The 22702-nt window shown below is 43.1% G+C and overlaps 1 protein-coding gene across 1 annotated transcript in view; it reads left to right on the top strand.

Moving 5' to 3' along the window:
* LOC311486859 (E3 ubiquitin-protein ligase TRIM35-like) overlaps nucleotides 1-22702 on the top strand; it is a gene marked incomplete at both ends in the record, with an annotated part of 117544 nt that overhangs the window by 78760 nt on the left and 16082 nt on the right. The window lies entirely within an intron of this gene.

Here is a 22702-nt window from a genome sequence, read left to right as displayed (position 1 = left end):
AACAACATCCTGGTACTTTGTGACCTTGGCGTGTTCCTTGTCTGCTCCGCTGGTGTTTTCACGCCCAGTTCAACAACTGTTTGTTTCAAAGGTCACGGGGGGGACGTAACGAGACGGCAGCTCCATACTGATGAGGCGATTTGAGACGACGTCCTGGTTTCTTTTAAGCTGCAGGAATGTTCCAGGAAAAAGCTTCTAGGAAACGTGTTTAATTGTGTAAAATATCAGTTTTATGATGTGCAGTTATCATCACGTATTCAGTTTCTGCCCTGAAGGAATGCATTCTGTGTGAGGGCAAGTTTCCAGGAGCTTTTTTTGAGCAGCGGGACCAACATCTGGACAGCTAATTCATGTGGAACTGAACACAACGAGCAGGTTTCGCTCTGCTGCACGGTCAGGTGAATCAGAAACAGAGGTTCACTGTGGGAGAAGTGAAAGTACAAATGTATTCTGAGAGGAGGTGACATGAAACGTGTCAGTTTGTGTTAAACAGGAGTTTCCTGTAAAACAAAAGCTTTAGTGTCGACAAAATGAAAGTGTAGAAAAGTGGCAGCGATGAGTGTGTATGTACAAACAGAGTGACCATGAAACAGACATTAAAGGTTACTGTTCATCTGAAGGAAGGACGCAGTAAGTGGATAAATATCAGCTGAGGAGAATCTACTCTGACTTTAAAAAGGCTTGTGGTGAGTCACCTGAACGTTCTGCAGTGTTCTTCATGAACCGTTAAAGAACTGAACCTTTAGAAAACAAAGTCAGAAATCGGTGAGATAGTGTCTGAGTTCTGCACAGGCCCAAATGAGGACCACGTTCCATGAAACTGACCCAAAGTTTTCTCCTACTTCTTTAATTTCAAAAGATTTTCTCCCATAAAAATAACGAATCTGACGTCACTTCCTAAGGTAGATCATTCTTCTGCTTTGAATCAGAACAAGTCAGAATACCTGGGTGTCTACATGGGGTCCAGCAGCAGTGTTCTCCCAGCATGATGAACCAGATGTTCCAAAGAGCTTCTAGATGTCAAGAATGTTTGAGGAGTTTTTCATTCGTTCTCCTGTTGCAGCAGGAATCCTTCTCCACAAACGGGAAACCAGAGGATGAAGAAGATGTGTCTGAAGAATGAAGAGCTGCTTCAGTCCCTGTGTCTCCACCTGGTCTTAATCTAAATGTGTCTCCACATGCGTCCCCAGCCAGCACTTGAGATCTGATCTCAGTGTGTGTGTCTGTAAATCAGCAGCGCCATCATGTGGTCAGTAGAATATTGTACCAGCTGCTGTCTCTAATGGATCTCTACCTACCGCTGGATCAGAACCATCAACAGCTGCTGGTTGACTTGGAGACATGATCCAGATGTTGGAACCAGATGGAAAGACTCTCACATGTTAAGATCTGATTGATTTTAGAGACAAAGACTCAGATTAGACCTGAACCCTGGAAGCTTCATCCTCAGAGGAACCAGGTCACTGCTGAGAAACAAACATCTCTGATGGACATAAAGACACCGGGAGTTATTGTGGAAATAATGATCACATCAGTAATTCATCCACATTTGGACTGAGACCAGGTCTGGACTTTAAGATGGACACTTGTGATCGGATCGTCCAGCATGGATCTTAATGGTCTGGATTCATCATCTCCACTGACGACTGTATAATGCTGCTGAGTCTTGGGGAGTGTTTGTCTTCATGGCAGTTACTAATACGCGTTTCTGTGAATTCACAATTTGTGTTGGTCAGGAAGAATAAAATCAAACCTGGGACGTGTCCAATAAAGGTTTATAAAGCTTTAGAATAAAAAGAAGCTCTGCTTTCAGAGGATGGTCATTAAAAAGAGCAGAGTCAACAAAAAGAACAGTCAGCAACTTTAAAGTACTGCCTGCAAATCCACCACATCCTCATTTAAGGCAAAACAACCCATTCTCCAGTTTAACAGAAGCTATGAAGAGCCTCTGTTAACTGGGAGGCTAGGAAGCTATCTTCAGTTTACTTCTGGCAGGCTGGTGTATATAAATGCACTTTGAAACTTGTAGTTTGCTCTGGTACAAATCAGTAAATATGCTGCTAAAACGTGTTATAAATATTCCTATTAATAACCAGTAAATTAGTTGTGTCAAACTCTGTCTAATAACGGAGTTAGATGACAAAAAAAGAGACTCAATCTTCCTGTAAATCCACCGCGTCCTCTCGTTTGAGGCAAAACCGGTTTCTCCAGCAGGAAATGGAGGCATAGATCAAAAGTGTGTGTGGAACAATAGTGTGGCAGCGCTGCAGACATCTCATTTGGGTTAACAGAAACTGCAGTATGGTTCAGTAGCAGCGCTAATGACTAGACTGATAGTGCTGAGTGTGATGGATGGGGCCGAACTGGCTCTGATTGGATTGGTATGCAACAATAGCCTGGATTCCACCAGCGGAACCAACAGGGTTTCTATTCTGGGTGAACGCATCACTGTCACCGTAGTCTCGTTGTTTGTTCAAGTTTGATTTTAAAACCAGAAACTAAGACTTGAAGCACAGCTCTCATTTCATTCTTGTTTTTAGATCCAACAACAAAAATGTAAAAGACTTTTATTGTGTAGTCACAAACAAAACAAAAGACAAACTCTTTCAACGGTTCCATTTCATTGTCTTCACTCTGAAACTGAAGAGCTACCGTTAGCTGTGAGGCTAGGAAATGCTACGTTAGCTGTGTGGCTAGGAAATGCTACGTTAGCTGTGTGGCTAGGAAATGCTACCGTTGGCTAGGAGGCTAGGAAGCTAGCTTATTCCTTTTACTTCTGGCAGCTTGGTGCATCTGAATGAACTTTGATCTGCTCTGGTATAAATCAGCTGAATGCTGCTGAATCCGTTTTAAATATTTTTATTAATGTGTTTTCAGATGAAACGGACAGAATACCTAACTCACACAAACTGAGTTCATGACAAAAATCTTCCTCTAAGTTGTTGTGGACGTCTTAAACATGGTCCTCAGAGCTCATCCTGGGTCTCGGTGTGACAGCAGACCAGAGTCTCCACTCCGTCACTACAACAGGTTTCTTTCTTTTTGGTGTGTGTGTGCTGCTTTCATCCCGTTTGACTTTCTCCGGTAGCATAGCAACAGTTGCTGATCATGTGATGCTCTGCAGGGGTGAGCCAGCTCCTCCAACACACACAGCTGTCTCCTCAGGTTGTACAGCGGCTGCAGTGATCAGTAAACAAGGAGCTGGAGCTCTGAGCAGGGTATTAATTACTCGGTGCATCTGCAACAGCTCCTTCAGACAAGCGGACGACTCGGGTTTATGTATAGATGCTAGATGTCTCTTCAAACCTGTAAAAGTTCAGACTAACGGACTGTTAAAGGTGTAGCCCCCCCCCCCCCCCCCCCCATCATAGCCAGTCTTCACAACAGGCCTCCCCATTGCTGATGAGAGTCACGCTTTCCTTCTTTCAACTGTTGGTTTATTTGTTCCCATCATGCAAATGAATAAGTGGCTGCAGTGATCTGTGAAGCTTAATCTAATTTATTCTCTCCACTCGTTAAGCTTGATTGTTTCAACTAATATTCATATATGTTCAAAAATTAATCAAAAGTTATTCCTGGAAATAATGAATTACTCTCCTGACATTTTCAGAAATGTACTTGATTCTGTAATTGACGTGTAGCACGATTAAAAAGGAACAGACTAATTCATTTCAGACTCAGTTCTTTCTTACGTTCTTCCATATGAAGCTTTGCTCACAAATTTGGAGATGTTCTGTCTGTTCTTCTGTTCTTCAGATCCATGTTCCAGACCCTGGTCTCTATGGACCGGTCAGACTTCAGTCTCCTCCCAGTTTCTTCTCTTTCTGATGGTCCTTATGTGTTTTGTTGAGGAGAGGTTTCTGTCTGGTCACCTCATTAAGTCGTACATCGTTGTTCCAGGTGATGTCTCCTACTGAGATCCTTCTCTACCTCCAGGCTGTTTAATGTGTCGCTGTAGATGGACATTGTGTTCTTGGGACATTCAGTCAAAGCCTAAAAAACTGTCCCGTCTCTGGCAGCTCCTTCAACCTTCAGCTTTGTGCTCTTATTCAGTGTCAGGTCTTTCTATTTCCTGTTCAGTCAGATGAACTGACCACAGCTGGAGTCAGGTTGATGAGCAGAAATCAGATGCAGCTGATGTTTCAGTGTTTTATATGAAGGTGTATGAACATGTTCTGAATCCAGTGTGTTTCTCTTCTCTTCTGCAGACGTGCAGCGTTTAATCTCTGGCCGTCACGTCCTCCATGTTTTCATCTTTCTTTCACTCTGAAGGAAACTCCTCCTTCAGTTCCTCCTTGGTTGAATATTACGTCTTGACTCTCAGCATCTTCTGCTGAATGTACATTCTGTTTGGTCGATGTAGGAGAAGTATCTGATTTGATCCTCTCCCCCTGAGAATGTCTCTCCTTCCACTGATTACACTCGTTCTTTATTCCTTCTTTTCTTTATTTCTCTCATTCTTCACCTCATTTCTCTTAACGTTGTTGCATGAAGCATTTTAAACCCTAGGAACGATATAAATCTAAAGTCTTAATGTCTTCTCTGTCCTCGTCCCAGCTCGTGCCTTTACACTGAGGAAACGGAGCTAACCTTCACGTTTCCAGAAAAACAAATGCTCTGAGGTGGAGAGGAAAACATACTGTTGGCTCTATATTTGATGTTTGTTTGAGTAGAATTAATATCTGATGTTTAGATCATTAATACATTGCTGACATACACTCATACTGCACTGGCTCTTTTTTTACAGTTGGTAGCTGTTACCAGCAGTAGTTAGTCACAATGGACAAAGCAGGAAATCAAAATCTGAGTCACTTTTCTTTCTTCTGTGACGGTGAAAACATTTATTCTTGTTTCCTCTCGAGTCCTTTTGAAGGATTCACCTCAGATTTAAAAGTCCCACTGACTTATAAGTGATTTAAAATCAATGTATATTCAGGATTTTAACAGGTTTCCTACTAAAACATGTTCAGGTAACAAACTTTTATTTTTAACTTTTAGTAACTAACCCTGTGTATAATCAGTCTGGTTCCATCTGATCTGATAATATTAAATCTGTGTCGTACGCAGGTCAAACGCTGCCTCAGGTCTGAGAGGACTTCATCTCTGCTTCAGTATTTCTTGGTGTTGTCAGAGCAGCCTTGTTGGTGCAGGACCCCCCCCCCCCCCATCCTCAGATGGGCCCTGGGGTCAGACCGCTGTAATTGGCCCATTGATCGGTGACAAGTCTGATGCAAACAGGCGCCGCGCGAACAAACAGCGAAGTGACAGCCGCACGAAATGATGCATACCTGAGTGGACTGGTGAAGGGACGGAGACAAAGACGAGGAGACACGGATGACATAAATGAAAAATGTCTGGAAGACGAATGAATGAAAAGAGAGGTTAATATGACAACAGGCACTTCCTGTTTCATTTCTTCTTCAGGAGATAAACACGTCGACAGTCATGTTGTGTGAATGTGATTTATTCATCTCTGTCCCTGAACGCCCCAAAGTCCAGAAGACACAGAGCAACAGGAAGGGACAGTGAACTCACCACAGACTGTCCTTCTAGCTTCTGATCAAACATCGTTCAGAGGCAGACAGAAATCATCTGGTATCTGTTTGATCCATGAGAGCAGCTTCTTTTCTTTGAGGCGTCGTATCAGCTGTTAACGGATCCTCATTACAAACACAGGAAACACAAAGTGTCTCTGTGCAGCGCCCCCACACATTCACCAACACATATTTTTAGACCAGCTATATGAATTTCAAATGCTGCCTCCATCTGGCGTCTGCTCAGCAGCGATCACCACGATCACGCTGACGGATCTGAAAGCTTCAGATGGAACCTCAGAGTTTATAATCTGCTTTTTCTCTCTGACAAACTAATAAAAAATAAAAAAAATCTCTGGAAACGTCGTCAGACGCTGGAGAACAAAAGGAAGTTGAGTTTCCACAGATGTGAGGTGCATTAAGACAGAGTTTATTGCTCTTAAAGGGCAGTAGTGGGGCGATAAATCACTGTGAATGACATTCAGCCTAAAGTGAAATATTTCTGTCTCGGTGGTTGAATAAAACTCCAGAGAACATGAAGCGTTCTGTAGACGTCTGTAGAGCAGCAGAGAGATGAAGGAGGAACAATCTAAGCAGGTTAACGTGGAACGATCCTGAAGCGTCCTCAGGTTCTTAACTCGTTGACTTACAGTCAATCATCTCCTCGTCCATAAAGCAGGTTAGAATGCAGCTAAACTTTGGTGCCAGTGTCTCAGAACTGAATGACTGTGTAGACGAGGTTACTTTTATTATCCTCATTATTCATGTCTTCCTCCGTACGTCCAGAAGCTGACGTGTCCTGACTCATAGCCCACTACCCCTCCTCTCAGAGCAGCCCAAGGTAACTGTCCACTGGTTCACTGGTTTGTGGTGGTGATGTAGACGTCGTGGCTCTTGAAGCAGCCCAGGAGGACAAACACGTGTCCTTTTATTCTGCTGAATCATTACCTTTCTGCTGTTTTCCTACTCTCATTACAGACAGTGAACTCACCACATGTTGTTCCTGTACAGGGTCGCTATGAAGAGCAGGAGCGGCGTTGAACGTTTAAAACTATTTTAATGTTTAGTTGTTTGTTCCTCAGTCTGTCTCCAGCTCTTTCTTTCTCTTTCTATTCACACGTTCACATTCACTCTGTCTGTTCTAATTAGAGCTGAATTATCGTCCCAATCACAGGCTCCGTTATCACTGTTGTGACTTTAGCCTCTTAATTCTTCTTTCCTTCTCTTTCTCTGACTCCCCCCTCCCTCCCTCCTCTCCTCTCCTCACCCTCTCTTTCAGTTATTACCAGCTCGGTGGAGGGAAGGGTGAGGTGGGAGGGTGAGGGGGGGTGGCTGGGGTGAGGTGGAGGGGGAGCGTCCTTGCTGACAGATTGCTGCAGTAATGAATGTGTGTGAATCCTCTGCTCTCAGCTCTCCTGGCATTTTAATTGAATTTTTTATTTCTGCTCTTCACTGGGAGGGGACGGGATGAGTCAGTGGGGTGGGGGTGGGGTGGGGGTGGGGGGAGTTGTGTCCTTGCTTCTGTTAAAAATAGTGTGAAATGTGTCGATGAGTCAGTGTGTGTGTGTGTGTGTGTGTGTGTGTGTGTGTGTTTCTACTGTACACGAAGCCCTGGATGTTTGCTTGGTCAGCTGACTCTGGATCAGTTCCTCTCTCCATGAATCTCTGGAGCCTCAGATCACCAACTCAGAGCTAGCTCTAATGTTTGGAGAGAAAATGAAACCAACGACGCTTCATCTGGGTTCATCAACGCTCTACGTTGCTATCAGCAAGTTAGCACAGATAATACAGGAGTAGTCCACCTAACACTTCCTTTACTTTACATGAATCAACACACACCTCAACAACATGAACAGAGAAGATGATGAAGTTCTAACAAAATGTTTCTGAGGAACCAACAGTTTGTGGAGAGAAGAATAAAAAGTCCTCGTCCAGACTATGAGGACAGGTAGAGATAAACAAGATGGCCGACCCCAGATCCCAAAGCAGATTCAGTTATGTGATCATTTCAGATAAACCCTTAATGTTTGTTTTGTTTTCCTTTTTATATGGATGGAATCTAAACCACGTCCTTCCACTGAGGACGGTGACTTCCTGGCTACGACACATGCAGGACGCTAACATGCTAAGGCTTTATCAGAGTAAATACGTGTTGATACTAGAGCATGCTAACAGCAGACTGAATTGCAGCCCAGTATAGCCGAGCAGAGCTGCAGCTGATTAGTGGAACATGGCTAATATTTTAATCATGATGGTGGAGTCTCTCCAGGTTCATGTGTTCAACCATCCATCTCTCATAATTACAATAAAAGGAATCATGTAATAAACATGTTGGCGCTCTGGTTCCGTCTCTAGCTGTAGCTCTCCTCCTCTGGGACCAGATATTTTCTTCCTCGTCTATAAAAACTCATCACTCCATGTTTACAACATGCATGTTTATCATCTTTATTACCAGGGGATGCTTGTGTGCGATGTGTTTGCATCCTACATGCATGCAGCGAGCACTGAAGGGCTCTGAGTCAAATGAAACGCATAGATCCAAGTGATGAGCAGGAGATTAAACTCCAGATCAGCTGGGGAACCTTTACAGGCGACCACGCTAAAGCATGTGATGGTAAAGATGCAGACATAAAGCAACAAACTGGCTCTGAATCCAGACCTGGAGGACAGGACGGGACACCTGTTGGTGTGTTAGGGACGGAGACAGCTCTTCTTTTGTTATTTGGTCTGTGAACAGTTGTTTGAGATCTTAGCTCAGTTACAATGAGCCTGAATTCAACATAATCTACAGTGTGTTACTGTAATGAAGGAACGTGATGTTGCAGGATCCTTCCTGTTTATTCTGAAGCCGAGCAGCCGATCTCTACATTAATAAATGGAAATGAAGTTTCAGCCCAAAGGTCGGAGCCCAACCTCTGGAGCAGCTGCTGACTTATTGCTTTATTAACTTTTATGTATTTCATAAACACACAAACAGCGGGAGCTAAGCCACAATCAAACCTTGGGCCCATTAACCTGCTTCACTGCAGACGTTTGACTCGTCACCGAGGGAGAAGCTCAGGTGCATTAATGATGGCTCCGTCCCATTAAGTGTCCCAGGGAATCGTCTCCTGTGTGGAATGCAGCCGTCATTGGAAGGTTTTTACTACTCACCTCTTCTGAAATGCATCGCATAAATCAACCAGAGAGAGAAGTAGCTTTTTAGATGGATGAACTGGGTAGCGGTTGGCGTAGACTACAATAAAAAGATCCACTGAAAGCCATTAAAGTGATTCAGGGAGATGGAGTGGAAGGAATGGAGGAGGGAACAATGAGAAGCTGAAGACACCCAGAGGAAAGTTAAGAGGAGGAGGAGAGAAGGAAGGAGGCTTCTGTTCCTGGACCAGTCCTCCTGGAGACACCACAACCTCAGACTCACTTAGAGGATCCTCTGACGTCTGACAGGAACATTTAAATCATGTTTGGATTCTTCAAATCAACTACCAGCCAGTCTACTTCCTTACATCAAGTTTATCCTCAAACTATCTAGAACGAGGGCTACTGGACCGTAGAGATGAGTGACCACCTTCAGACCTGTGTCAAGTCTATCCTTTCATTTAGTTTCTATCACCTTCATTACAGAAGGTCAGATCAGATTCGTCATGAACAACCTCAACCATCAGCTCATCAGTTGGGCCTTCAAACTCACCAGCAACCTCGATGTTTGTTAAAACACTGGTTTTATTATATTATTATATTATTTCAGCTAATATTAGCAGGTTTAGACATGTTCTCCTTGTTTCACTTGGAAATATACTAGAGGGTTACCCTGGCAACCAGAGCCTGGGACGTCCACTAGAGACCAACTGTCCCAGAAGATGGACGACCAGAGGACTGGTTTATACAACATTAGTTGGTTTAGGCTAATGTTAGCCGGTTTAAGCTAACATTTCCTGGTCTAGCTTAGACTTAGGATTCAGGATTCAAAGAGTTTATTGAAACATGTTTCCCTGTACAATGAAATTCTTCTCTTGAAGTCCACCCAAATGCCAAGAACATAAATTATAAGAATATACAAAGACCCATATAAGCATAACCCTATGATATATATTCAAAATGGTTACCTAGGCAACCAGAGCCTGGGACGTCCACTAGATACCAACTGTCGGCTACAACGAGACGGACAACGGGAGAATCGTTTTAGATGTGGACAGAGGTTTAAGACAAAGGCCCACAATGAGTCTATGTAAGCTAGCTATGGATGCTAGTCGCTAGCCTCTGGATCCTTTTCTCCTCCTCTTCTTCTTCTTCCTCTTGTTCAGGGTTTCGCTACCGTTAATCCCAGGGTTTCAGTTTCAAGAGGCTGAACGACTGAAGACAGCGTCCTCATTCATCACCCCTGCTCAGCGGGTCGATGGCTGCGTACCGTTCATTTAGGAGATCTTTGCAGAATAAGCAGGAACTCAGCTCATTTCACAGCTGCTCTCTTTTCTTATTTTGTAGCACGCAGGTGTGGACGAGTGAAGAGGCGTTCACTGCAGAGGTTTGCAGGAACACACTCTTGGTCACGACTGTAACTGTGACTTCCTCAGATATGAGACGTAGAGGATTAAAGTAGCTTCAGTCTGTGGTGGCGAGACGCAGCGGCTCGGTGTGCAGCTATTTACACACTGAGGGGCTGTGGGTGTTTTTGGTCATGCCTTATTCCTGCAGTCTGAATCTGCCCGTGTGTTTCAGTGTAAATAAGCTTAAAGACAGGAGCAGGACTGGACCGTAACCATAGCAACGCGGGTTAAGGTGAATCTCTTTGTTGCAGCGGTAATGATTTGAGTAGCTCGGCGGGTCACGCCTGCACCGCGTCCATCGGGGAGTTTGGGACGTATCGATGCGCGGACGCGGGGTAATAGATCTCAGAGCGTTGGGCCGTCAGCAGGGAGCGCAGCGCGGCGCTCCAGTGTTAATGGGAACGTTTGGCCCCTCCACCGGAAAACCTGAATGTGGCTCTCAGCTTGAGATGATCCTGTTTACAGAGCCGTGTTACTGGAAGTGAAATGATTTAGGTAAATAGATCAGTGTCAGACGGTCACTGATTCAAATAAAAACACTCACGTTTGTTCATCACCAATTGATCCAGGATGTTTTAAACTGAGATGAAGGAAGATGAAGCTGGTGACTTATTCAGTTTAGTTTCTTTCTCTCTCTTTGCAGTCAGACTTGTTTGTTGCTTCCTCTCCAAATCTACGTCAGGTGGAAGCAAACAGAAAGCAGCTGCTGCTGAGCGCCTCCAGCTAACAACATCCTTTTAGTGACTTGTTTACTCTGAGCAGAGAGAAGGCAATTAATGAGAGTCATTAGAGGAATACCGGCAACGAAGACGGGAGGAACCAGCGTGGATGGATGACGGACGTCGTCTTTTATTTAACCTGAGCTGCTGCTGAGACGGACACAAAACGAGATGTTGATATGAGGCTATGAAAGTGTCACCGCTGTCATCTTTTTATTTTGCTGTGGATTTCATTGGTTTCCTCCTCGTCCTCCTGCTCCCTGCCTGCTCTCTCAGATCATTACATGACGATACATTTAATAATCTATGTTAGAGAGAAAATACAGAAATGGTTCATGAATGGAGACTACAACCAGACAGTCCAGATTAAAATAAAAGTTGAACGCTGCTGTTTCACTGTTTATTCACAGAAAAGATAAAGTTCTATATTTCTAATCTTCACTCTTTAAATGTATTATCTTATATTATCTTAGAGTTTTCTGTATTTTTAATTTATTTATACTGATTATTTTCATGTTTGCATTTACTAAAATGTTTATCTGATTTTAATTCTCATTCATTCCTAAGCCTAAAGCTCTTAAACACTGATCAGCAGTGAAGATCTCGTCTCTCAGCGTGGCCTGGCCTCGGTGGGAACGCTCGGTGCCTCCTCGTCACCAGTGCAGCGCAGACTTCCTAAAAAGAAAAAAGACCTCTCACAATAAACCCTCATTTACTCTCAAAGAGCCGGTGTAATGAGGCAGGGTATTGAGCTGCCTTCAGCAGGACGGACGGTTAAACTGCAGAGAGAAAGTTCAACAAGGTGTTTAAAAGAATCTCAGAGGTGCAGAGCATGGATTACTGCTTTAATGATCTTCTTAGTTTGTTTTCAGAGGCAGTGACTCCTGCAGGACTGCAGCTCTTTACCTTCCACCGTCATTACCAGCATGAAAAACCTGCAGAGGATTCTGTGCATCTCACACGTGTCCTCTGCAGCAGGTTGCTTCCATTATGTACTCGCACTAAGCAGACGACCAGCCAGATAATCTTAACAATGGACTAGAGTTGGGAGCCAGCTTCCTGAAATAGGTCTCACACAATACCCCCCCGTCCCACCAGCTTCAAAGAGCCAGACAGAGTAATGAGGGCGCTGAGATTCTTTCAGTCCTTCCATGAAACAAATCCTCCACAAGGATCTGAAATCCCCCTCAGAGCAAGGTGATCACTTCTCCAGTTAATCAGAGAGAGAACGCTGAATTCTGAATATCCTCAGAATAAAAACTTTCTTTGTCTTGTGAAATAATCTGGATGGATGAATCCAAACATATCTTGGAGTCAAACCACCTCTGATACTGTGTCTGAACAGACCTCTGGAGGCCGTGCAGTTTTATTAACAAGGTTAAAGCAAACATTTGATGCACCGTTCTAAACAAACTGATCCTGAAACTCCTGAGTCTCTGTCTGAAATACAATGAACATCAACTGTCAAATGATGAAAACCTGCAGGAACAGAAACACATGAGCGTTAATGAATCAAAGATTTATTAGTGGAACGTCATAAAAATGTTTCATGTGTGTTTTAAATTATGAAGATATTTATAAAAAATTGAAATATAACAATAAAGGATATAGTTGATCAACTGTTGCCATGGCAACAATTAATGAAATATTACAAAAATGACATTAATTTGTAAAAGAAACAATGTGACGTCATTTTCCACCTGTGTGAAACTGGAAAGTGACGTCACATTGTTTCTTTTACAAATTAATGTCATTTTTGTAATATTTCATTAATAATTCTAATTACTATATAAACTACATACGTCCCAGTGTAACCCTCTAACGTTTATCATATTTACTACATGAGACTTCTGCTCTGACCACTGAATCAATACTTAGCTGAAAAATCTGGAAACCGTTGGAGACTTGTCCCCGTGGTGGACTGATCCACGGTCTGCGGTCAGTAGCAGGCTTTTGGCAGCCGTTACCTAAATGGCTGCTTTCTGTCAGCAGTTGACGTGAGGAAACCCACCAACATCTCAGAACTGAAGTGGTTCTGTTCTGAGGAATGGGCTAAAATTCCTCCAAGCTGCTGTAGACCACTGATCAGCTGTTACCAGAAACATTTAGTGACAAGGAGGTCACAGCAGATACTGGAAACAGGGAGGACATGATATGAACACATGATTGATTTAAAGTATAATTTGTGTTTCATGTGTTTGGGTTCTCTTTGTCTACTTTCAGGAGTCGTTTTATGAGGAAGTGTAGAAAATACTGAAGGAAGGAAAACTTTTAAGGTGCTCCATATAAAGAGTTGGATCATCTCTAATAAAACCTAAAGAGCCTTTACTTCTCATCCTGCAGTGAAGCTGAACTCTTGAGCTCCTGAGAAAGTTTCATTAAGAACAAATCGAGCTAAATGACAAGTAAATGTCAAGGCATCAGTCATCTACCTTTTATTTTATGGTGACTGGTCTGTCAGCTTTTAAATTGTTCCATGAGGTGTCACACTGTGTTCACGGCTTCAAATTGATTCTGGTGGTTTGAGCTGAAGCTCAGGTAAAAACATACACCACAGAAATTTTTAAATTCTGACAGTAGCTTGAAAGTTGCAGAATAAAAATGTAAATGAACCCAGACATGGAACAAGACTAGGATGATCAGATAAATCATCCTACGTACATATGCACCAGTCATGCTTCATTTACAACAAGTTTAAGATGAGCTTAATGCTAACGTGCTAAAATTAGTCTTAAATGTTCTCAGTTGGTAGTTTAGCATGCTAAAATGCTAACCAATAGTTGAGTTTGACCAAGGTCACTTCCTGTGCAGACAGGAAGTTCTGTTTGACATAAAGTCAGTTTTACTGAGAGGAAGCCACCGTGTGGATCATGAACCTCAACGTTAATCTGAACGATGCTTTATCTCCTGCAGGTTTCAGACCTGCAACAAACAGTCTGAAGAAGCTAAACATGTTTTTATTCATTCCCACATGTAAATGAAACTGAAGGGCAGCGTGTGAGCTGCTGCATAAGTGGGTTACATTGACTGTTAATGTAACTCACTAGAACAAGCTCATTAAAAGCCTGGCTGTGATATTTCTGTGGATGTGACTTTAACTCGGTGAAGATGTTTTATTTTCAACCTTTCTCTAAACTTTAAACATCTTGTCTGATTGTTCAAATGAGGAACGTTTGTCTGAACAACTGAGGGTCCAGGAACAAATATACGTCAAATCATTTGTTATCTGATGAAAATGTTGAGAGAAAATCAGTTAAATCAAAACACTGCTAATACAGAATCAGAATGTTTGTTTTTTCTTAAATCTTATATTTTATTTTATAACCTTAATTTATTACCTTTAGTCTATAATTTTTACTTTCTTTTATTCTTTTCATCAGGTACAGCAGTGAAACCAGTCCTGCGTTAACGCTCATCTTCATGAAGGTTCTGGTGTTGAAATATTGAACTGACACGTGTTAGACTAAATTAACAAAAATCCAGCACTTGAGATCTGATCTCAGTGTGTGTGTCTGTAAATCAGCAGCGCCATCATGTGGTCAGTAGAATATTGTAGCAGCTGCTGTCTCTAATGGATCTCTACCTACCGCTGGATCAGAACCATCAACAGCTGCTGGTTGACTTGGAGACATGATCCAGATGTTGGAACAAGATGGAAAGACTCTCACATGTTAAGATCTGATTGATTTTAGAGACAAAGACTCAGACTAGACCTGAACCCTGGAAGTTCTGGTTCAAGCCCTCCCTGCTGAGCTGGTGGTCTTTGACGTGACCCTCTGACATCATCCCATCATGTTTGAGGAGGACTCGATCCAATTATGGTCTCACTGCTACAAAGTCTTTCAGCTCAGTACTGAGTCCAGATAAAAATACTTGAATTGTGCAGCCAGTCTGACCCTGAAAGGAGGTGGAAACTGTCACGTGGAGCAGGAAAAGGGACCGAAGATCAGGACACCTGCAAGGACAGGGGCCGGAGACGAAAATCACAACATGAACAAAAGGTTCCACAAGGAACAAACTGTTAAACAGTGGAAGGGAAAGACAGGACCATGTGGACACCACAGAGGGCTGATGGGAAAACAAGAAACAGGTGAATCCAAATGAGGGGAGGGGCAAACATGTTGACAAGATACAGATGGAGGTATAAAGTAAAACTACCTGAAAGGTTCAGGGAAAGACATCGTGTCAAGAATAAACAGGAAGAAACGGGAAACGGTACCAGAAAACAAAAGGTCAAAAACTCAACATCCTGATGAGAGAAAGAATCTGAGTGACTCCTCCTCCCCACAGAGCTGAACCTGAAGGATGGAATTAAAGACAAGTCACCGTGTTCATGACTTTCTAAAAGCTGCTGCAGCAAACCACAGTATTACATGAATACTACACAAACTAAGGCAACAACCAACCAGAGGAAAGACGCCTGGATCATTAGGGCCGAGCTCGTTCAACTTTCAGAAACCACACTGGGCTCCCAACAAATCACCAAATACGGCAACGGCGTAATGAGATCAAAAACTAAATGTCAGTTCCAGCGAGGAGCGTGGCTGTAGAGTAGAAGCCTTCCTCCTGTCAGCAGGTCAACATGTTTAATTAGCACCGTGGCTTTTCATTAACTCCTCCTCCTCCTCCCTGTCAGAAACCTGATACCCTGATACCCATACAACGGCAATCCAAGATGGCCGCATGCACACGTCGGTATTTGTATTACTCTCTGTTACTCTCTGTTATGGTTGTTTTAGGTCGTTTTTAAATGAGGTTTTGAAGCGTTCTTAATGATCTACCATTACGTTTCTATTATCCCTTTAAATTCCTTGAACGATTTTATAAATTACACCACACTGCGAGTTAAGGAGTCGCAACTGAGGTTTTACCATATGTAGCCTACCTGCTACTACTGGCTTCCAAAACCCCCAGCACAACAAAGCCCGCTTTTCTTGTGCGGATCCCTGTGTGACACCTCGTCACCTCGCTGGAAATCTGTCTCGTTCCTGTGGGCCATTTCCCGGACTCGTCCAGGTTGTGATCTACTCTCCCGCCGCCGTTCAGGTGGTCCTCCGTCGTGGGTTGTAGATCGATGGGAGGCTATCTCGGCGTCGGCGTCTCCGGACTGATCTGATCTCTGGTCTACCTACTGGCTCTGGATGTTGGGCTGGATCCTCCTGATGTCGTGAGCTGCTGTCCGCTGGCAAACAGGTATTCGGCTGCCTGTAGCCACTGTGGCTATCCGTTGGCCACTGGAGCCCGCATACCGCTGCTTGGAGTCTGCTGTCCGCTGGAGTCGACCTGCCGCTGGTTGGAGCCTGCTATCCGCTGGAGCCCGCTGGTTGGAGTCTACTGGCTGCCGGAATCTGCTGGGTGCTGGAGCCCGCAAACCATTGGTGGGAGCCCTCTAGCCGCCGGAGCCCTCTAGCCGCCGGAGCTCGCTAGCCGCTAGCCGCCGGAGCTCGCTAGCCGCTAGCCGCCGGAGCCCGCTAGCCGCTAGCCGCCGGAGCTCGCTAGCCGCTAGCCGTCGGAGTCCGCTAGCCGCTAGAGCTCGCTGGAGGAGCGTGAACCTGTTGGCTAAATCCATTTGCTGCGCTCCAAATGTTATCTGTTGTTTGCCTTACTTATCATTATATCTATAGACAAAACAATGAAGCTCATTTTTGCACTGTTTCTTGTATTTTCATTTGCTTCTCGTGGGTCGGTTTTGTCGAACTGTGGTAGTGGGGTTCAAGGACATGCTCCCCACACACCCTTGGGTCCTTCCAGGTCAGTGACCAGCACCTCACTGGCTATTGGTAAATTGGACCAACATCCAATGCTGTCCTGTTGCTTGCCAGGAGAAATTCACGTATCTCTTCTTTCTTTGATGTGTATATCTGTCTTGCAAGACAGTTTTATACACACAGAAACTTCACTCATTGATTTGGTAAATTCCAGTATTGATGATAAGGAGTCAACTTCTAATATAAAACGAAAATGTTTTATCCTTCTTCTCCTCTTACTATCAGGCAATGTTCAGCCTAACCCAGGGCCCTTTCTGAAAAACATTAGTACCCCTGATGAATTCAAAGCCAGATCAGGCCTGGGCATCTTACATCTCAATGTCCGGAGCCTGCTCCCTAAAATTGATATAATTAAGATCTGGATACAGACAACTGAAACTGATATTCTTGTGTTGTCTGAAACTTGGTTAAATAAATCAGTCTCAGATCAGGTTATCTCTATAAATGGTTATAATGTATTCCGCTGTGATCGTCCCAGGAAAGGTGGAGGTGTAGCCATTTATATAAAAAATAAGTTTCATACTACTCTCCTTTCCTCTGTATCCATTAGCAAACAGTTTGAATTTTTGGCATTGAAACTTGAATTTCAACAGAGACAGTCCCTTACAATCATGGGCTGTTATAGGCCTCCCTCAGCCTGCAGTGAGGCTCTAAATTCTTTAAACAACTATGTCTCAGGGTTAAACTCTGGCGAGTTTGTCTTAGTGGGGGATTTAAATCTTGATTGGTTGTCATCAGCCTCAGATGGCCTGAAATCGATGTGTGATTCATTAAATCTAAGCCAATTAATAGACAGCCCAACCCGGCCTAACATTAAATACCCCATAAGATCATCGCTCCTTGATCTTATAATAACAAATACCCCCCACAGGTATACTGATGCTGGTGTTTTTGGAAATGATCTGAGTGACCATTGTGCCATTGCAGTGGTCAGGAATGCCAAACTTCCCAAAACTAAACCACGAATTTTACTTAAAAGAGATTTTAAACTTTTTCATGAGCAGGCTTTTCTGCATGATTTGTCCAACTTTGAGTGGGAACGAATCTCCCTCCTTGATGATGTTGAGCTGGCCTGGAATTTCTTTCATTCTGAATTTTTAAAGTTAATCAATAAACATGCTCCCTTACGTAAGTTTAGGATAAAGGGGCGAAACAATCAATGGTTTTCCACTGAAATTGGAAACCTCCTCAAAGAAAGAGATCTTGCATGGGCCAGAGCACGAAAAACAAAACTGGAGGCTGATTGGCTCAATTTTCGTCAACTCCGCAACAAATGTACCTCCTTAATTAAGAGGGCTAAATCAGAATTTTATTTATCTGAAACCACCAAAAATTTAAATGATCCCAGGAAATTTTGGAACGTTGTGAGATCTGTTTCTGGTGCTATGCCCTCTAATGAACTGCCGAACTTTTTGGTCAAAGACACTGGAAACCTGACCGATAAATGTGCCATGTTAAATTATTTTAATGAACATTTTATCTCAGCAGGGCACTTGTTTGATTTTTTTAACAGTGATTCTAAAAGCACCATTTTAACTGATGAACCTTCTGTTGAAAGCTGTCTCCCTGTTGATTGTTCTTTTCATTTTGAACCTGTGTCTATTTCTGAGGTCCATAGTGCGCTAAAAAATTTGGACTCCAAAAAATCAGCTGGTCCAGATAGTTTGGATCCATTTTTTCTAAAGCTGGCTGCTGACTTAATTGCTGAGCCTCTAACGAGTATTTTTAATCTAAGTCTCAGTACAAACAAACTTCCTAAAGTTTGGAAATCTGCTTTTGTCCTCCCACTGCTAAAAGGTGGTGAACCCTCACTTGTTAACAATTACAGGCCTATTTCAAAATTATGTATTTTAGCCAAAGTATTTGAAAAATTGATCTGTGATCAACTGAAGGACTTCTTGGAACTGAGGAACATTCTAAATCCCCTTCAGTCAGGGTTTAGGAAGAAGCACAGCACTGCTACTGCTGCTCTAAAAGTCCTTAACGATGTGTTTGAGGCATTGGACTCAAAAAAGTTTTGTGTGGCTCTGTTCATTGACCTGTCTAAGGCATTTGATACTGTGGATCACAATATTCTGTTGGAAACTCTCTTCAAGAATGGCATCTCCAAACAAGCTGCCTCTTGGTTTGCTGATTATTTGGCAAATAGAACACAATGTGTTCGGATGGCTGGAGTTAGCTCCACCTTTCTTGAGGTCACAAAAGGTGTACCTCAAGGCTCAGTCTTAGGACCCATTCTGTTCACAATTTACATAAATGATCTCTGTGCAAACATGTCAAATGCCTCATACCATCTTTATGCAGATGACACTGTAATTTACTGCTGCTCACACTCGATTGCTCAGGCATTTGAATTTTTGCAGTCCGCCTTTGATGAAGTGCAGATTTGTTTGGAGAAATTGAAGCTGGTTTTAAATGCTGATAAATCCAAACTAATGATTTTCTCAATGTCATCTGTTCCCTTGGAGAATACCCCCAAAATCAGAACTGTCCGGGGTGAAACTCTAGAGCTGGTTACCAGCTATAAGTACCTGGGACTCATTATTGATGAGGAGCTTTCATTCAAGTTGCATGTTAAAAATTTGATCTCCAAATTACGGGTGAAGCTTGGTTTCTATTACAGAAACAAATCATGTTTTTCCCTTAGAGCTCGGAAGTTTCTGATGTCAGCTACTTTCTTGCCTGTGCTTGATTATGGAGATCTTGTGTATATGTCAGCTTCAACCAGCTGCCTTCAGTCCTTGACTCCTGTCTATCACTGTGCTCTGAGGTTTATCACTGGTTGTAGCCGCCTCACCCACCACTGTGAACTGTATGCAAAAGCTGGCATGCCTTCCCTGGACATAAGACGCTATACACACTGGTTGACTTTAGTTTATAAGGCTCTTCTTGGCTTGGTTCCCATGTATTTATGCACTTTTCTTCAGAGAACTAAAAGCCGTTATGCCCTGAGATCGAATGACATTCTGCATCTTACTGTTCCTCGTGTTCGAACTGAAATGGGTAAAAAAGCATTCAGCTTCTCTGCCCCCTCTGCTTGGAATGCCCTCCAATCTGAACTGAAAATGTCAGAACTTGTTTCACTGGAAGCTTTCCGCTCTATTTTAAAAAAACTTCAATGGAAATCGTTCGAACAGTGCCTATGTTCTTAACTTTTACTGTACCTACAACCTCTGCACTTTATTTCTCGCATCTTAAATTTTTTATATTTTCATGTTTCATCTTTTACTGGTTGTTTGTTATTGTTGTTTGTCTGTCCTGATTACCATGACGTGTGCTGCTGCCTTTCTTGGCCAGGTCACCCTTGTGAAAGAGGTCTTGATCTCAATGGGTTTTTTATCTGGTTAAATAAAGGTTATAAATAAATAAATAAAAAAAACCTGCAGGGACACATTCAGAGAAAACAAGGGATATAATTCTGGATATTACTGAACCAGGGGCCCCAGTGGTGAGGGGCCCTGGACTGTTTTAATTAGTTTTGCTTTTTAATGCAAAATGAGGCGACCCTCTTCCACGTGTAAAGCAGCTCTGTGGTCGTCCATGTCTTTGTAGCTGAACTGGGGCAGCAGCGTTAATCTAAATACGCTAATGTTGTCCTAAATGTTAGACTAACCTTGTAAATATTAGCTTAAATGATGTTAGCACAAACTAGCAATAACTAGCATTAATAAGGTTAGCCTAAACCAGGTAAAATCAAAACCAGCTCATATCTAAACTAGCCAACCATAGAAGAGTCCAGAACATTAGCTTAATCATGCCAATATTAGCTTAAATAATATTAGCCTAAAATGCTAATGTTGGTCCCTGGTCGACACATCTCTGATCGTCTCTTCCTGTGCTGACGTCGCTGTCGTTCCTCAGGTGGTGCTGTGTCTTTCCAGGACATCTGCAGGTGAAGAACCAGCGACATCACGTCTCCGTTTGGCCCCAACATGAAGCTGAAATGACAGGAAGTGAGCGGGGTTAATGGTAAATGGAGGATCTGTGCTCACTGCAGCACCAGTGAGCTGAAACCAAACCCTCCCGGCTCTGCTGTGTTACAATGCAGCCAACAACATCCAGAGAAAGCCAAATACAACAGCAGCAGGCTGAGGCTAACAAGGACACACAAATACAAGCAAACATAAATCCCAGCAGCCAGACAGAAAGGTCATGCTTGTTTGGAGAGAAAAGAGGCTGACGCTGGAATCAAAAGGACTCCTGATGCTGCTATAGTTTCAAACACAAAGATGTCAAAGCTCCTGAGATCTGCCGACCAGAGTCTCCAGAGTTTTCTGTCTGTGTTTGCAGCTCGGCCGAGCAGGACACTGGAGACTCCTCCTTGAGACATTGGGACGACAGCCTCCTATTACATTATGGAAATTTCTGTTTTTTTTGTCTTGGTCTGACAATTAATCGCCGTCACAGCACAAAACAGATGCAGAGGTACGATCGGACGAAGGCCTTTCAGTTTTTCCTGCGGCAAAAAAAACACACCAATGTCAACCATGGGATCAGCTGATTGTTTGGTTTGTATCTGCAGGTACAGTCTTATATTTAACTTAAAACCTTCTGTAAACAATCTGAGACGTCAGAGTCTCTAGCTTTTGGCAGCCATTTCCAAATGGCTGCTTTCTGTCAGCAGTTGATGTGAGGAAACCCACCAACATCTCAGAACTGAAGTGGTTCTGTTCTGAGGACGATTGATCAGCAGTTACCAGAAACATTTAGTCACAAGGAGTTTAAAGGAGTTGAATGAAATGAGAAGAGTGATGTCAGATTTGTTTTAATTCAGTTTGTCTTCAGATGAAACTTCAGAATCAGACTGTGGAGACCTCCTGGTTTCTGGATCACTTAACTCTTCAGACAGAATCTGTGTTCCATCCAGATGTGGAGGAGACTCTCACATGACACTGTTGATTTGATCACATGATAAAAACATCACATTAACCCTCCACAGGTTTGAACAACTCGATGCAGAGTTCAGTGACGCTCGTTTCCGCTGCAGATTATCTGTGTGGGTTTCCCAAATTACTGCCGGATGTTTGCAGCCAAACCGGAGCTGTGGCCTGAATACAGACCACCGACCAGGAGGGAATCAATCTGCCGTGAATGTAAATGGAGGGCAACCACCTGCTAATAAAGATCCATCTGTGGCTCAGTCAACACGCTGAAATATTCCTGGGCTTTCTCTGAGCTGGTGATGGTGGAGCAGCTTCTCAGTAAGACGGTAAATCCTCCCAAAGCTGACGGTGAGTCAGGAGATAAAGCTCCAACAACAGAATCAATCCGCTGTCAGGCGCTCTGATCAATACTGCTCTGACTCGGCCGACTGACGGGGAGAAAAAATAAAATAAAAGGAAGTCACTTAAACCTTTATTTGAACTACTTCCACATTTCAAATTGTCTGCTTCCTGGTGTCCTGTCACCACATTAGGCTGCTCATGAACTTCAACACATCAATTAATAATAATCATAAAGTCTTAAAGTCTTAATTAAAAGTCTGAAACGCTGCTTGCAGACTGCTCAGTGTCATTTTAATCCCAGTTTAGACTCAAACGAGTAAATCCTGGCAAAAACAACTTTTTGGATTCATGCCCACACTAGGATTCCTCCACGCTGCCGTCAGACAGCTGGAAAAATATATTAAATATCAAACTGCTTGTTTGGTACATCAACTTCTATTTCTGTTTATAATCTCCTCCAGTTATCACAACTACATTTGAGCAAACTGTTGGAATAAATGACAGATCCACAATATTTGTTCCATTGATCCATCCGTTCATATCAGTGAGATGTTAAAGTCAGAGCCTCCTTGTCTCCAGTATCTGCTGTGACCTCCTGGTAACTAAATGTTTCTGGTAACAGCTGATCAGTGGTCTACAGCAGCTTGGAGGAATTTTAGCCCATTCCTCAGAACAGAACCACTTCAGTTCTGAGATGTTGGTGGGTTTCCTCACATCAACTGCTTGCTTCAGGTCCTTCCACAACATTTCTATTGGATTAAGGTCAGGACTTTGACTTGGCCGTTCCTAAACATTCATCTTGTTCTTCAGAAACACAGAGTACTACTTATTTGTACTTTGTCTATACCTTGTATTCAAGGTGTGCTGCCATGTGACCGATTTCCTTTTTGTCTGTCATTCTTCCGTTGCTTC

The sequence above is a fragment of the Chelon labrosus genome (assembly GCF_963514085.1).
Source record: "Chelon labrosus genome assembly, chromosome: 4".
NCBI lineage: Eukaryota > Metazoa > Chordata > Actinopteri > Mugiliformes > Mugilidae > Chelon > Chelon labrosus.
This window is presented reverse-complemented; position numbering and strand designations above follow the sequence as displayed.